We start from the raw sequence: 14,412 nt of genomic DNA, 5'->3' as shown, positions 1-14,412 counted from the left end.
TGTTCTTTCTGAAATAGGCCTCATCATCCTAGTTTTATTTTGTATACATTTAGCACCCATCTATTAGGATGTTGACATCCTGAACCCGACTTGGATCTAGGGATAGGGCTAGCGATGCCCCTAGCGGCCGCCCCCTTCCCCAGCCGCCACCACCGCCCGGCAGCCCCCTCTCCCTCCCTACTCCCTCCTCGCCCACTAGAAGCCCCGCCTTCTCCCCTACACCAGGCCGCAGATGCGCCCCCTCCCTGACGCCGTCGCCCCGACACCGCCGAGCGAAGAAGCTAGCGTTAATGGCCATGGGGCGGCTGCCTGGCCAATAGCGCCACCCACGACGCTGCCTATGGGGTCTGCGCCTCCACTAGCAGCGGGGCAGCCAATGGCGGCGCCGCCCCTAGGATCCGCGCCTCCGACCTAGCCGTCGGGGGCTGGCGGGCCCAGATCTAGGGCTGCGCGGCCCGATGATAGGGGAGGGTCCCCTGCCTCTAGGTCACCGTCCATCATGGGCCGGCGACGCCCCTAGCAGCCGCCCCCCTCCCCTAGCCACCACCACTGCCGGTAGCCACCCAGGCACCGGCGGCCCCCTCTCCCTCCCCCTCCCTACTCCCTCCTCGCCCACTAGAAGCCTTGCCTTCTCTCCTACACCAGGCCGCAGATGTGCCCCCTCCTTGACGCTGTTGCCCCGGCACCACCGAGCGAAGAAGCTGGCGTTGATGGCCATGGGACGGTTGCTCGACCAACAACGCCACCCGTGCCGCCACCTGCGGGGTCTGCGCCTCCACCAGCGGTGGGGCGGCCAACAGCGCCGCCACCCGTGGGATCCGCGCCTCCGGTCCAGCTGTCGAGGGCTGGCGGGCCCGGATCTAGGGCTACGCGGCCCGATGATGAGGGAGGGCCCCCTGCCTCTGGGTCAACGTCCATCATGGGCATAGTTCGTGGCGAGCTTAGCCTAGCGCCATAGGTGGCCTCGGGACGCCCTGCCGCAACCTCGCCATCCTCGATCTCTCCCTTCGCCCAACCCTTCCACCCACGGGAGTGCTCTAGGGGACGCTCCAAGGCTCATCACTGGGCTGAGGATGAGGATGACCTCCTCGATGTCTCAGATGCGGAGTGAACATCAACCTCCTCCCCAACCACCTACCTCGATGCAGCTCATCGAGGCCAGCAACGGCTGAGGTCGCACCAGCCGAGAAAGCCCAGCCACGCTTAGTCATCGTCGGAGGCGAGTGCGGCTATGCTGCGGGGGCCGACGCTGTCGGTGTGCGACACAAGCGCCCTCGCCAGCCACGTCCGTGGCTCATCCATGGGCTCCCAGTCCATGGCCAAGATAGGGACAAGCGGGCCTAGCCATAGTGCCCATGATCGTGCGTGGTGTCGACGCCCGGTCCATCGGAGGCTTGGACCACAACCTACTTTCGACGTCCGACGGCACTTCTTTGCTCCAGACGCAGAAGGCTAGCGCAAGGTCCTATCGTGTGGGTCATCTGGAGGCCACGATGAGGCTCTGCCACCACGCCCAGTGCCCCGTTTTCCACCATAGCTGCTCAGGAAATGCCTCAATTGCCTCTCCTCCATGCACAGGGTGTCGACCTGCAGACTACCCTAGCGCTGCCTACGTTGCCGGGGCTTCCGCCACCATGAATGCGACTACAAGAGGCCTCGAGTAGGCTCGACAAGGACCAGCGTGCCTGATGAGTTGGGTGCACCCCATCGACACGTCTAGTCACACACTCACGGCGGTACATGTGGCTTGCACGCGGATGGAGGTGCGTGGGGCTCGGACAAAGCCGTGGCGGACACCAGAGGGCGACGCGGCAAAAGACGCTGACACCGACGACGTCGTAGGCGTCGGGAATGACCAAGAGATTACGGCAACGCTGCGGCGCCAAACAACACTGTCACTGCCAACGATAGTGCTATCCAGGATAGTCACGGTGAGCCAGGAGGAGCTATGCTTACGTCGACCGCTGCTGTATCTGAGCCCACCAGTGAGGTATGGAGCCTTTTCGAGCTCGATATGTTGCTCACAAAGTACTCGGACACCACGCACACCACACACGACATCTTAGAGGACCCGATGACGGAGGAGATTGCTGCCTCGCTCGTGGTCTGTCGGATGGCCACCAGTGGCCGCCTTGGTATCCCTGCTCAGACAGCAATAGGCTTCGCTCCATGGCCGCCTGAACACGGTCAGGCTTAGGTCACGCCACTTTGGGTGGCGCAGAACACCCCCTCAAGAGTTGCTGCCCCTGCAGAGGATGAGGAGGGCGGTCCACTTGGCATTGGTCTGCCCGAGGCCACGGTGGATGCTGACATGTTCAGTATGCCGCCTCGGGAGGACCGCACGGTCGACGTCAGCAGTAGCTCCGCCGCGCGCCGCCTCAAGAGAGCTTCACCAGGCGCGTGCTGAAGAAGGTCGACTCTCCGCTTATTCGTGAGCCTCCCAAGCAGCCTCCTGCTAAGCCGATGATGCCATGGCGGAGCAGACGGTTGGTGGCTCGGGGGCTCTCTCGAGTACCTGCTTCCAAGCGAGGTGAGGTGCTGATCATGCAGCGTTTGGGCTACACCGAGTGTCCAGCAGCGCTATCCGCGTCGGAGCTGGAGGCCTTTGACAAGATCTTCGACGACAACTTGACTGCATCCAATGTCGAAGCGCTGGGCGCGCTTTTCTCGGACAGTGGAAAGGGCTCATCCAGCCAGCCGCGAAGACGCAAGGGTACCTCCTAGGTCGCCAAATTTTTTATTTTCTAGCCTTTTTTCTTGAAATTTTTTCACAAATATGCCCCTGGAGGAAAGATTTTAAAATCTGGACCCTTAGCTCGGCGTCATCGTTGCTGACGCTGAGGTTACACGTCTTGGCGTCATCGTTGGTGGTGCCGAGCTCTTGGGCTCAACGCTGATGTGATGGTGATTTAGTAGACAGCTCGACACCGTAGATTTTGCCGTCGAACTCGGTGTCGTGGTCACCGGTGCCGAGCCTCTTACGTTGGTGCAACTGTATGAGTAGAACGCTGCACTCACTGCCGTCTCCGATGGGACTGTTCAGCAGGAAAAACACGCACCGTCGCGTGGCGTCGCATCCACTGTTCACAGCGGGCATCGGTCTACGGAGCTCCCGTCACGTCGGTCGGACAGCCCTGCGTTCTCGGCTTCCCCAGGAAAAGCAAAGCTCACGGGCTACGGTCTACGGAGCTGTCCCGTCGCACGACTGCCAACTTGCCATGCCATTTCGGCTCCCTCCTCGTCGACATCGTGAACGAATATATACTGTACTAATAAACATGTTTTACAGCTCAATGCTCTTCGATTAATAAGCGCGTTAAGTAACACCGTCAGTCTGCCACAGATACTATTCGTTAAAGGGGTTTTTTATAATAAAACCTCCGTTTTTCAATGAGTCATTCCAAATTTGAATAGATTTATAAAAATGATATTAATGTTTATATCTTTAAATAGTCGATCATAGAAAAATATATTCCATAACTAATTTGGCGATGCTTATTATATGTCATAAATATTTACCCTATATACTTTCAAAAAAGAATGTAACTCTAGATTGGAGACTAGTCAAACTTTCTTAGGTCAGACCTATTTCATAGAAAAAAAAGTATGTCTCTGTATACATTTACTACGAAAATATATTTCATGATCAATCAATGATGCTTATTTAATACAAAAATTATTAATACTTTTTTATAAAGGAGAGTTAAAATTGTTTGACTTTTTATAAGGAGTATATAAGAGTTAAATTTTTTAGGGTATTTATTTTTTATATATATATTTGGTTAAAGTTAAAATTACATGACTCACCGAGAATCATAATAGTGCATATTTTTTTCTCGCCATATATTTAGATTACACTGTGCTTTAGCTTTGTATGTGTAAATGCCATGTATGTGCACACGAGTCGTGGTATGCAGGCTATGGCCATGTTCTTTACGTCGAGAAGTACCATTCGCTGATTTGCTGTGAAAGAAAAACACTGTCCATGACCGATAAGTTCAAACAAACAGGGCCGGCTACCAACTCGACTGCCCACGAGCACTCCAAAGAGAGTTGAGACCGTGAGTAGAGCGACGAACCGTCCAGCGACAAATTGGTGGTAATATATGCCGAGTTCTGCACGCTTTTTTTTTTCTTTTTGAACTGTCAGCACGCTCTTGAGGGGGCTTAATCAGCATTTCAATTGAGCATCATAGCAGAACAGCAGGAGGCTGAGCAGGCAGCAAAGATTTCATATAAGAACGTTGTAAAAGTGTAAAACAGCACCCCAAGTGCAGCATATGTTTATGAACAACGAGAACCGGATTCAAATTTTGAAGCGGAAATGCCATGCATCCAGACTCGGGAGACGATACCACAAAACAAAACATGACGAGTACTGCTCGATCGACGAGTGATCACTGGGTCTAGGGCCTTGGTTAGATTGTAAATTTTTTAATATAGATACTGTAGCACGTTTTATTTGTATTTGATAAACTTTGTTCGATCATGGACTAACTAGGCTTAAAAGATTCGTCTCGTGATTTACAATCAAACTGTGCAATTAGTTATTTTTTTTACCTACATTTAATGCTCCATTCATGCATCCAAAAATTGATGTGACAAAGAAAGAGTGAAAAAACTTAGAATTTGGAGGTGATCTAAACAAGGCCCGGATAAGTACAGCTTTATTAGGCGGAGTACAGCAATGCAAGTTAATGAAAGACCAGAGAGACAAGAGAGTACTGCTTTGCTTTTCCTGGGGAAGCCGGGAACGCAGGGCTCGGTTTTCATCGTTGCAGGCTGGCAGGCTCGCAGCAATGCCACTGATGGCGCACCCACGACCCACGAGGGCAGGGCAGAGTGGCAGACGTCAGAAGCAGGCCGGCAGCTATGTGGTAGGATGCCTTTTTGCTTTTGCTTGGCCGCACGGCACACAGAGGTATGGGCACCCGCGGCAGCGATGGCCACTGTGGACAGTGGACGCGACGCCACGGGGCGCTGTGTGTTTTTCCAGCTGAACAGTCCCATCGGAGACGGCAGTGAATGCAGCCTTCTAATCCTACAATTGCACCAACGTAAAAGGTTTGCCGCCGGTAACCACGGCTCCGACCTTACGTCAAGATCTACGATCTCGAGCTCGGTGTTAAGATCTACGGTGTCGAGCTGCTTGCCAAATTACCTCACGTCAGCGTCGAGTCCAAGTGCTCAGCACCAGCAATAATGGCGCCGAGACGTGTAAGCTCGGCGCCAGCAACTATGTCGCCAAGCTAAGAGTCCAAATTTCAAAATCTTTCCTCCATGAACATATTTGTGAAATTTTTTCAAAAAAGAGGCTAAAAATAAAAAATTCGGCCTAGGTCGCACCGCTGCGTCGATAGTGGTTGTTTTCTTTTATGTAATATTGAAACTAGAGATCTTCTACTATGATGGTCCAGCTACAGCTGTTTTAGGTCGACCTCCTTGGCACTCAGTAGATGCGCGTTGTCTGTATGTTTAAACTATTCTTTTTAATATAATGATACGTAAATCTTTTGCGTATACGAGAAAAAAAAAACAAAGTTCTTTTTGGAATGCTTCTTTGGTGTAGCACAGTTTTACATAAAAACCTGAAACAAACTTCAGTACGCTCTTTTTTTTTTTTGAAAACATAACTTCAGTACGCTCTTAAAGGTTTTGTTTCAAGACTTCTGTCTCGCTGTGTAGTGCTTCAGATGAGGGCTTCTGAGCCGTGCATTGCAGATGTGGTATGTGTTTTCCTGAGAAGACACCGGATAAGACACACCGTCTTGGGCTTAATCGTGTCTGTTTTGTGTTCACGAGTTGAAACTTCTCCCCTGGCCTCTTCAGACAGTTGTCTAATCTGGAAAGCTACATGCCCCGTCCAGTGCTTCATTTACTTGTGCTGGACTGCTGGGGCTTGGTGGTAAGGTTATCTTGTCCTGACGAGCTTCCGTGGTGGAGGCACGAATGAAAAGTGAAAACTGCTACCAGTAGCCTCTGGTTTCTTCCATGTGGATTATTGAATCTATAGTCATGATGTTCAATTTTTCTTAAGATGCTCTCACTCCGAGACGTTGAGACTTGAGAATTGAGTTTAGCAGGGAATAAGGTACGTCCTGTTGGCGTTTCTTTTGATCCTACCACCTGTGTAATGCATGTCTGCTCTAGTAACATGCTCCATCGGTGGTCCATATAATTGAGCATTCGAGCTGCCTTCGTGCTAGAGCTACAATTGTTTTAGTGATCTTATCGGTGAGGTCCACGGCAACAGGCAAGGAACCAAATCGAAGTAATATGCCGATTTGCCTGTCAGTTTGGCTGACCACGTCGCTGACATTATCATATCGATCCTATCTTGATCTGCAAAGAACCAAATCGAAGTAATATGTTTTCGTCGACACTGATGCCCGAATGGGCAGGTGTCGGTGGGAAGGGGTAGCACATTTGGAGCTAAATACTCGGTCGAGAATCACTTTGTGGTTAGTCGTTAGGGCTATGATGTTCTGGTGTTGTGGATATTTTCTGCTGTTTTAATCTATGCCTACTGTAAAGTTTTCAGCCATAGGTTTCCTCTTATAAACTAGGCCAATTCTATTTATCTTAATTGAAAGACGAGCTTCCTGCCATTACTTTCAAAAAGAAAAAAGAATCGCTTTGCGGGTGACATGGAGCACGGCTAAACAGCAGATATAACTACATCAATACAGTTTCGCTTCGACATGTAGCAGGAAAAAAAATGCTCTTTCCCAATATTGATGATTACACCTCATTATACATAAATAGACATAACTGATGTCAATACACTAGTAATAGTCATTAAAGAACTAGACCGAGCCCTATATCAACTGAAGAGAGGGAAGCAAAGAACGACGAACGCCTGAGGAGGTCCTACATCTTGCTGGGCCTCTATGCATCTTCCGTTGGCTTTGCTCCAAATGCTTTGGTGTTGTGATATTGGCGTCTCATGCGGAAGCGATTGCTTGAATCTACCGCGAGATGCTCCCGAGAGATCGCACACACCACGTAGGAGACTCGATGTTTGGTAACAAGGTTCAGCCGAAGCCTACGTCCCCAGGGCATTGCTTACGGGCGCTGCTCCCCGAAACCACGACACTGGCCGCCCGAGGCGCCGGCCAAAACCATGGCACCCCTTTCGAGCCTGTCACCTTTGTGTTGCTACTCTCAAGTGGTGGGTTACAAGTGCACCCTCCTCCTCCTTTTATAAAGGGGCTGAGTTACAAGAGTCAATACCTAACTCACTTAACCATATACTACTAATTACAACACAAATCCACTATAACCCCATTAATACAAATAAATATTCGACACATTTCTAACATTTGGCGCCCCCTTGTCCTCGATCTTCTTAATCATGTGTTGACGCTTCACCTTCTCGGCTTCTTGGTAACCTTCACGTAGCTTCCGTAGCTTCCGTTTAGTATTCTCCATCTTCTTGCTTTGAGTGATGACCGGCTTCTTAGCCTCCATCTTCTCGCTTTGAGCGGCAACCGGCTTCTTGGCCTCCATCTTCTCGCTTTGGGTGACGATCGACTTCTTGGCCTCCATCTTCTCGCTTTGAGTGAGGATCGGCTTCTTGGCCTCCATCTTCTCACTTTGAGCGACAACCTTCTTGATTGCTGTAGAGATGCCCTGGCGTGGGATCCGATCAACAGAGAGCATGACAAGCTCATCCTTCACTGATGTAGCTGTGGCGATGTTGGCCGCCTTCCACCCGTGCACTACGTCGCCTGCGAGGGTCCAGATCTAGGCCGAGCCGTGGTTCCCGAGGGCGCCGATGGCCCTTGCGAGGTCAGTGGACGCCAACGCGCTGTGTAGGACAGGCGCCAGCCGTAGAGTCTCGAGCGCTTCCACCATAACATCATCAAGCGCGACGTAGAGCTACTTGGCCACGTCGTCGTCCGTGGCGCGATGTAGGAGCTGGACGATCCGGACCCCCACTTCTCGGAACGCGGCGCGTAGGTGGTCGGCTGCCTTGATTGCTTCGTCAATGGCACCGAAAGCGCTGTAGAACGGCCTCCGGCACAGGCTCGGCCCTAGGGCAGGGCGAGCGGGGCGGCCGCTCAAGGCCCTCCATGGCTCCACGCCAAAGGTCCCCACTAGGGATGTATATTATACTTTGTATGGCTTTTGGTTCTAATTTGTCTAAAAGTGGATGAACTTAATGTAGATAGGTTGCACGTAGAGGTACATAGGCGGGAGAGAGGAAGACACGCTGGGTGGCATGGGATGATATGATTATGCCAAAGTTTCTTGGCGGAATGGGCTTCTAAGATATTGAGCTATTCAATCTTACTTTGCTTGAGAAGTAGGTTTGGCGGATCCTTCAGGAACCGACATCTTTGAGTGCCTGGATTTTAAAGACGGTTTATTTTCCACAAGGTGATCAATCTTGGCTCCGCCCCCTCTAAAATCTGGTGATCAATTTTTGATGGCAGGGAACTGCCTCAGCTCGGCCTGATCAGGAGAATCGACTTAGGTTTGGCTAGGTTAGTTTGGAATATGGACTGGCTACCGAGTGATAGTATGCGGCGGCCAGTACCCAGCGCTCGCCCACAACTTGTGAGCGAGCACATTGACAGCACATTGATAGCTTGGGAACGAATAAAGCTTCAGGAATTATTCATACAAACTGATATTGATGTGATTCTTAATATCCCTCTATGTCATCAGAGCCAACCGGGTTTCCGGGCTTGGCATCATGACAAGGCGAGAGTTTTCACAGTGAGATTCGCATATAGAATGCTTATTATGCGGCGTGCTTTGTCAGAGAATGCAACAAGGTCTAATAGGAGAGAGGAAGAGAAGGAGTGGCCGTCCTTGTGGTAGGTCATGGTGCCTTCAAAGGTATGAATTTTTATTTGGTGGCTCGCAAAGCACTCATTGCCATCAGCAGATATTCTTCGCTGTAGAAATATGGCTGAACATGACCAATGTGCTTTATGTGGAGCCCTTGATTCTTGGAAACATTCCTTGCTTGAGTGTAATATGGCGAGATGTGTATGGGCATTGGAGAGCGAGAAAATCGTCGAATACCCCAGCAAGATGCAGGAGGAAAGCTCAAGAGGTTGGTTGGCGAACATGTTTGAAACAATGTCCCATGCCGATCTTATTCGGGTGTTGGTAACTATGTGGGCAATTTGGTATGCAAGAAGCAAGGTGAAGGCCTCAAAAACGAAGGCCCGCACATCGAGAAGGTTCTAGAGATGAAGACCTACGCCCCGAGCGAAGCCGATGAACCATGTTACAGACACAGCAGAAGGAGCCAAAGCCCAAAGATGAAGATGTCCGGAAGATCAAGGTGCTTGGAGCTAGAATCAAAGCCTTGGGAATTGGAGCATGTATAAGTTAGAGTCGTGCTCGTGCTCTTTTCTCCATGCCCTTTTTTCCCATAGGGTTTTTGAATGGAGTTTTTAGTGAGCCACGCACGTGCAAGTTACGAAGGGCGATCCTTGCAACCAAGGTTGAGTTGTATTGTGCCTCTTCTTGTATGAGCATCTACTAGGTCATGTAGTACCAGCCATAACCTAGTAGCTAAGGGGCTACTGTTAGGGGAGCCCATATTCATATAGGCCAAACTCCCCCTTATAAACTAGGTTGCAAAATGTCGTTGCCTATATATAATGCCAAGAGCATGACGATAAGAAACTCTCCTCTCTCACTCATTTGCAAATCCTAATCACCAACTCTCCTCTCTCTACCCGCTTAACATGTTCGGAACGCAAGTTTCCAACAAATACAATCTTGTTTCAACTATGTTAGTTTCAGTTAATAATTGTTCAATTCCTCGCGTAATCAAGAAATTTGTCTCAAGAGAAATTAAATGGTTGACAACTACATGCATTGAGGAACAACTTTATTCAATCTAGTTTATAAAAATGCTTTTGTATATATTTCATATATTTATTGGTAACATTATTACATAAATATGAGTATTATTGATATGATATTCATAATAAGGGCCTCGATTTCAGAGTGTCACTCTATGTCCTAGTAAACTCAGCACCGGGACTGCTCTAGTGTCGGAGGGGGCTCCCGCTCTGCTCGTTGGCCATGGCGGCGGTGGGCGTGGGATGCATCGTGCAAGGTCTCGTGGATGGGTGGTGGATTAGATGGGGAGATGAGAGAGCAGCATGAGCAGTGATTATAGGACCATGAGTATGTGAGTTCGAGTTAGATACGCTGTCGCAAAAAAATAGAATCGGATGCACGGTCGAGTCGGATACACGCGCGAGTAGTATTCTTTTCTCTCTCATTCATTTGTGATCCAAGAATAGATTAAAGCAGGAACCACGGATGGATTTAATCAAAAGTAAAAAAAAATTGGTGGCCAAGAAATGGACGGATTTTGGAAAATTCAGTCAATTATTTTGACTAGTCAAAAATTTATAGTTTGATAAAGTTTTATCAAAATTTGAGCAAAGTTGAAGAAAGCCATGGCACCGTAACTATGAATATGTAGCATCAACAATGAAAAGGATCCTTCTGATTCTAAAAAAATGAGGGGCAAGGGGATTGATACCAAGAAAGATTTCTTCCATACTTGACCCAAAGCCTTTCTCAAGCAGTTCATCATGCTAGATGGCACTCAACTTCTCTTGTCAGTTATCCAGACGCCCTCCAAGCAAACTAACCTTGCTAAGTGCTAGCCAGGTGAAAGTTCTTATCGCTAGTAGTTACTCGTTTCATATTGCTTACTATTTTTATATAGCTAGAAAGTTGAGTAAGAAGTTCTTTTATTCTATAGAAAAATCACTTTCTTGTTTTGTTTTTCTCATTATATAACGCTGAGAAGAAGGTTCCTTTTTGGGTATCCCCAGGAAGAGATCCAGTTCAACACACACATTTTGCGTGGGTGCACAGTGCATGGCTCTATGAAGTGAACACAAAAGCAAAAGTAGCAAAAAAACACTTAAAGGTGTAGTGTTACCACACTTCATTAAATTTATCGACGCCGCTTGCGCCCGGACGCCGGTGCACTGGCTCCTGCTTCTTCTTTCCCATGCTCGGCCTACCCCCGCCCATCCTCCTACGCCTATGCCTGACTGCTCCTCCCTCGCCCTCCCCCACTGACCACCACCCCACCGCACGTGCGGTAGGGTCTCACCGGAGCTCCACCACCGCGGCCGCAAAGCTTCAGTGAGACCCTACTACGCCAGCAGTGGCCTCCTTCTTCCCTCCCCCCTCCTGCCACCGCCATCTTCCCCAACTCTAGTGAGCACTACTGTCGGTGTTTCGAATAAACACCAACTAGTAAATTTATATTTGTTGCGCGTTAGGCCTAGATGGTGTGCTAAAAGACATAAGGTTTATACTGGTTCGGGCAGAATGTACCTACGTCAAGTTTGCTGCTGCTCATGTTATTAGCACTGAAAAAAGGTTCGTAGTAGGGGGTACAAACGGTCGAGAGAGGGACATGTCCCAAGTCTCTGATGGAAAGGTCGAACGAGTACTAAGAGCTCGGTTGCTGCTCAGCTGTGTGTTTTGTGGTGCATGGTGTGTTGAATTGATCCCTCCCTTTAGTGGGGTGCCCTGCCTTCCCTTTTATAGATCAAGGGGGAGCAGGGGTTATAGATGGGAGAAAGAAGAAAAACCAGAGGCCAAGAAGGTCCTTCGAAAGTGTTGGGTCTTCCTTTTCCTCTAAGCCAGCCCCGCTGACATGGCAGACGGTGCCAGGGATAGCACGTTTGCTGATCTTGATAGGGCCATGCTCTGGCTTTGTTTAGCAAGTGGTCACATCCTATCCTGCCCCGACAGATGGCGCGACGCACTAGGGTGCCGAGCCATGACCCTACGGGGGTAGATGGGGAAGTGACCATATGTTCATTACTGTAGATGATGTGAGTTCCCTCCTGGATCATAGTCGTTGTCATATGCTTATGTTAGGATCTGTGTCCGAGGGCTGATGGCGGCGCCCACAACACTGTAAGACAAAAGTCAGCACCTACAACACTGTTCGGGCTCTGTCATGCCTGGAAGGGCTTAAAGCGTCTGTCCTATCGTATCCTGATAGTACTTTCCTATAGGCATGCAGGGTACGGTCCTTGGTACTGTGGTTGACTTGAGTATGTTGTCTTACCCTATACTCATCATTATGAAGGAGCAGGGTGTAGACGTTGGGCGAGGCGAAGCCAGCCCTGAGACATCGGGTGAGGCAGAGCCCGCCCCAACACATTGGGTGAGGCGGAGCCTGCCCTCGGACGTTGGGCGAGGCGGAGCCAGCCCTCGGGGGTCGAGCGAGGCAGAGCCTGCCCTGAGATGTTAGGCGAGGCAGAGCCTAGCCCCTGGACGTTGGGCGAGGCAGAGCCTGCCGTCGGACATTGGGTGAGGCAGAGCCTGCCCTCGAACGTTGGGTGAGCGTGGAGCCAGCCCTCGAGGGTCAGGCGAGGTGGAGCCAACCCTTAGTCGTTTAAGTGAGGCAGAGTCTTCCCCCAGGGGTCGAGCGAGGTGGAGCCATCCTTTGGTCGTTGGGTAAGAAGTGTAGTTGCATTCTTATCTGTTCGGAAGCATCAATGTTTGATGGTTATTAGCTTCTCCTCTTTGGGTACCCCAGTATTCGGTCCCCGACAGTAGCCCCCGAGCCCCGGGTGATTTGGACAGAATCGCCTAGGGGGTGATTTGGACAGAATTACCCAGGGGTGATTTGACTTGCCAGAGGGTGTGCGTGAGCGCACCCAACGGGTGTAGCCCCCAGGTGATTCGGATAGAACCACCCGGGGGTGTTTTGATTCGCCAGAGGGTGCGCTTGAGCGCACCCGTCGGGTGTAGCCCCTGAGCCCCTAGGTGATTCGGATAGAAAGCCTAGGGGTGTTTCGATTCGCTAGACGGTGCGCGCAAGCGCACCCATCGGGTGTAGCCCCCGAGCCCCCAGGTGATTCGAATAGAATCGCCCGGGGGGTAATTCGGACCCTCCGCGGGTATGGTTGTGAGATTTGGCATTTTGATCAACTGGATAGTTTAAAGGGAACCCTGGTATCCTATTCATGGGGATTCCTCTAGGGTCAGCCCAGTTGAGACTCGATGGTGGATCGAGACCCCCTTGAGGTTTGTGTGCCTGAGTTTTGGCCGCTCGCAGGCCCATCCTTCATTGGGATGGCCGTCGAAACCATTAGGCCAGCCCTCGAACTCCTAAGCCTAGGTGGGCCAAAGCAACGCTTTTTTGACCCATGTCCCTTCTGCGGGAAAAGAGTCCTGGTCTGCCTAGGAAGGCGAAACATTCGGCACAACTTTGGGGGGGAAGGATAAGGATTGTGGGCACATATCTCGCGACGTGACGTGGTGGCATATCATGGTAGGTGAGGAGATCTAGGTAGACGGTTGCCTTCCTAGCATCCGTCACCCCTATAAAACTAAGGGGTTCGCCCCCAGAGTTTTGTACTTTGCCAACTTGCCTTTGCATCTACAACCTCTGCCGCCAATCGCCTGAGCCTCCCGCACCTGCATCGCAGCCACCGTCAAGCCCGCATCCAACCACCCTAATCGTCTAATGGAGCCATGGTGTAGATCTGATGTCACCCTCTAGCGCTTAGAGGGCCTTGTTTGCCGTGGCCTTCTTTGAGCTCGGACCGCCGCCGAGGAGTGGTGGCTGCCTGGCAATGAGGATGCGTTGTTGCCGCCCGATGGATACGTTGTGTCCTTCACTCACGTTCACGAGCGGGGATTCACCACCCCCACCCACAAGTTCCTTCGAGGGTTGCTGAATTACTACAATGTGGAGCTGCAACACCTTACTCCTAATGGGATCCAGCACATTGCGGCATTCGTCGCCCTGTGCGAGGGTTTCTTGGGGATTAGCCCCCACTTTGACCTGTGGTGGCACTTCTTCGCCGTCACCCTCCTAAAGAAGTGGGAGAAAAGGCAGGAGCTGAGCGTGCTAATAGGATGCGCCAGCATACAGCTCGGCAACAACTAGGTTAATGAATACCCATCGATGCATCTGTCGACCTCCAATAAGGGGTGGCATTCACATTGGTTCTATGTCAAGAACGACATAGCCACCCCCTTGTCAGCATTCATCGGACGCCTCATCGATGAGGCCCCAGAATCGTGGAGGAAGTGGGTGTCCCGTATAAAGACAAGAAAAAAATTCAGGACCATCTCACTACCATCCAATTTCTGAAGGAGAGGGGCGTGAAGGGCTTGGAGATCATCGGTGCCTACCATATGTGGAGGGTGGCACCGCTGATGAGTCACTTGCTTCCCCTATACCTGATGGCACCGAAGCATCACTCGATGGGACGGCGCTTGCCGATGGAGCGCTCTCCACCTCTGAAGTGGCGTAGCGCATCAAGGAGGTGATGGAGCCTTCGCGGGATGACACTGGCGTCGCTCTTAATTTTGTGTATCTGGTGATAGGGCACCCCCAATGTGGCTGGAACCGAGGTACATCGACTTTGTAAGTTCTCTTTCCCC

General features: G+C 50.8%; 1 pseudogene; it reads right to left on the bottom strand.

The window, feature by feature from the left end:
• Nucleotides 1-6,818: 6,818 nt before the first annotated feature.
• On the bottom strand, nucleotides 6,819-10,055 carry LOC136521011 (uncharacterized; annotated as a pseudogene).
• Nucleotides 10,056-14,412: the final 4,357 nt, after the last annotated feature.

The sequence above is a fragment of the Miscanthus floridulus genome, chromosome 18 (genome assembly GCF_019320115.1).
Source record: "Miscanthus floridulus cultivar M001 chromosome 18, ASM1932011v1, whole genome shotgun sequence".
Taxonomy (NCBI): Eukaryota; Viridiplantae; Streptophyta; class Magnoliopsida; order Poales; family Poaceae; genus Miscanthus; species Miscanthus floridulus.
The sequence above is the reverse complement of the archived record's forward strand: the minus strand, read 5'-3'. Positions and strand labels throughout refer to the sequence as shown.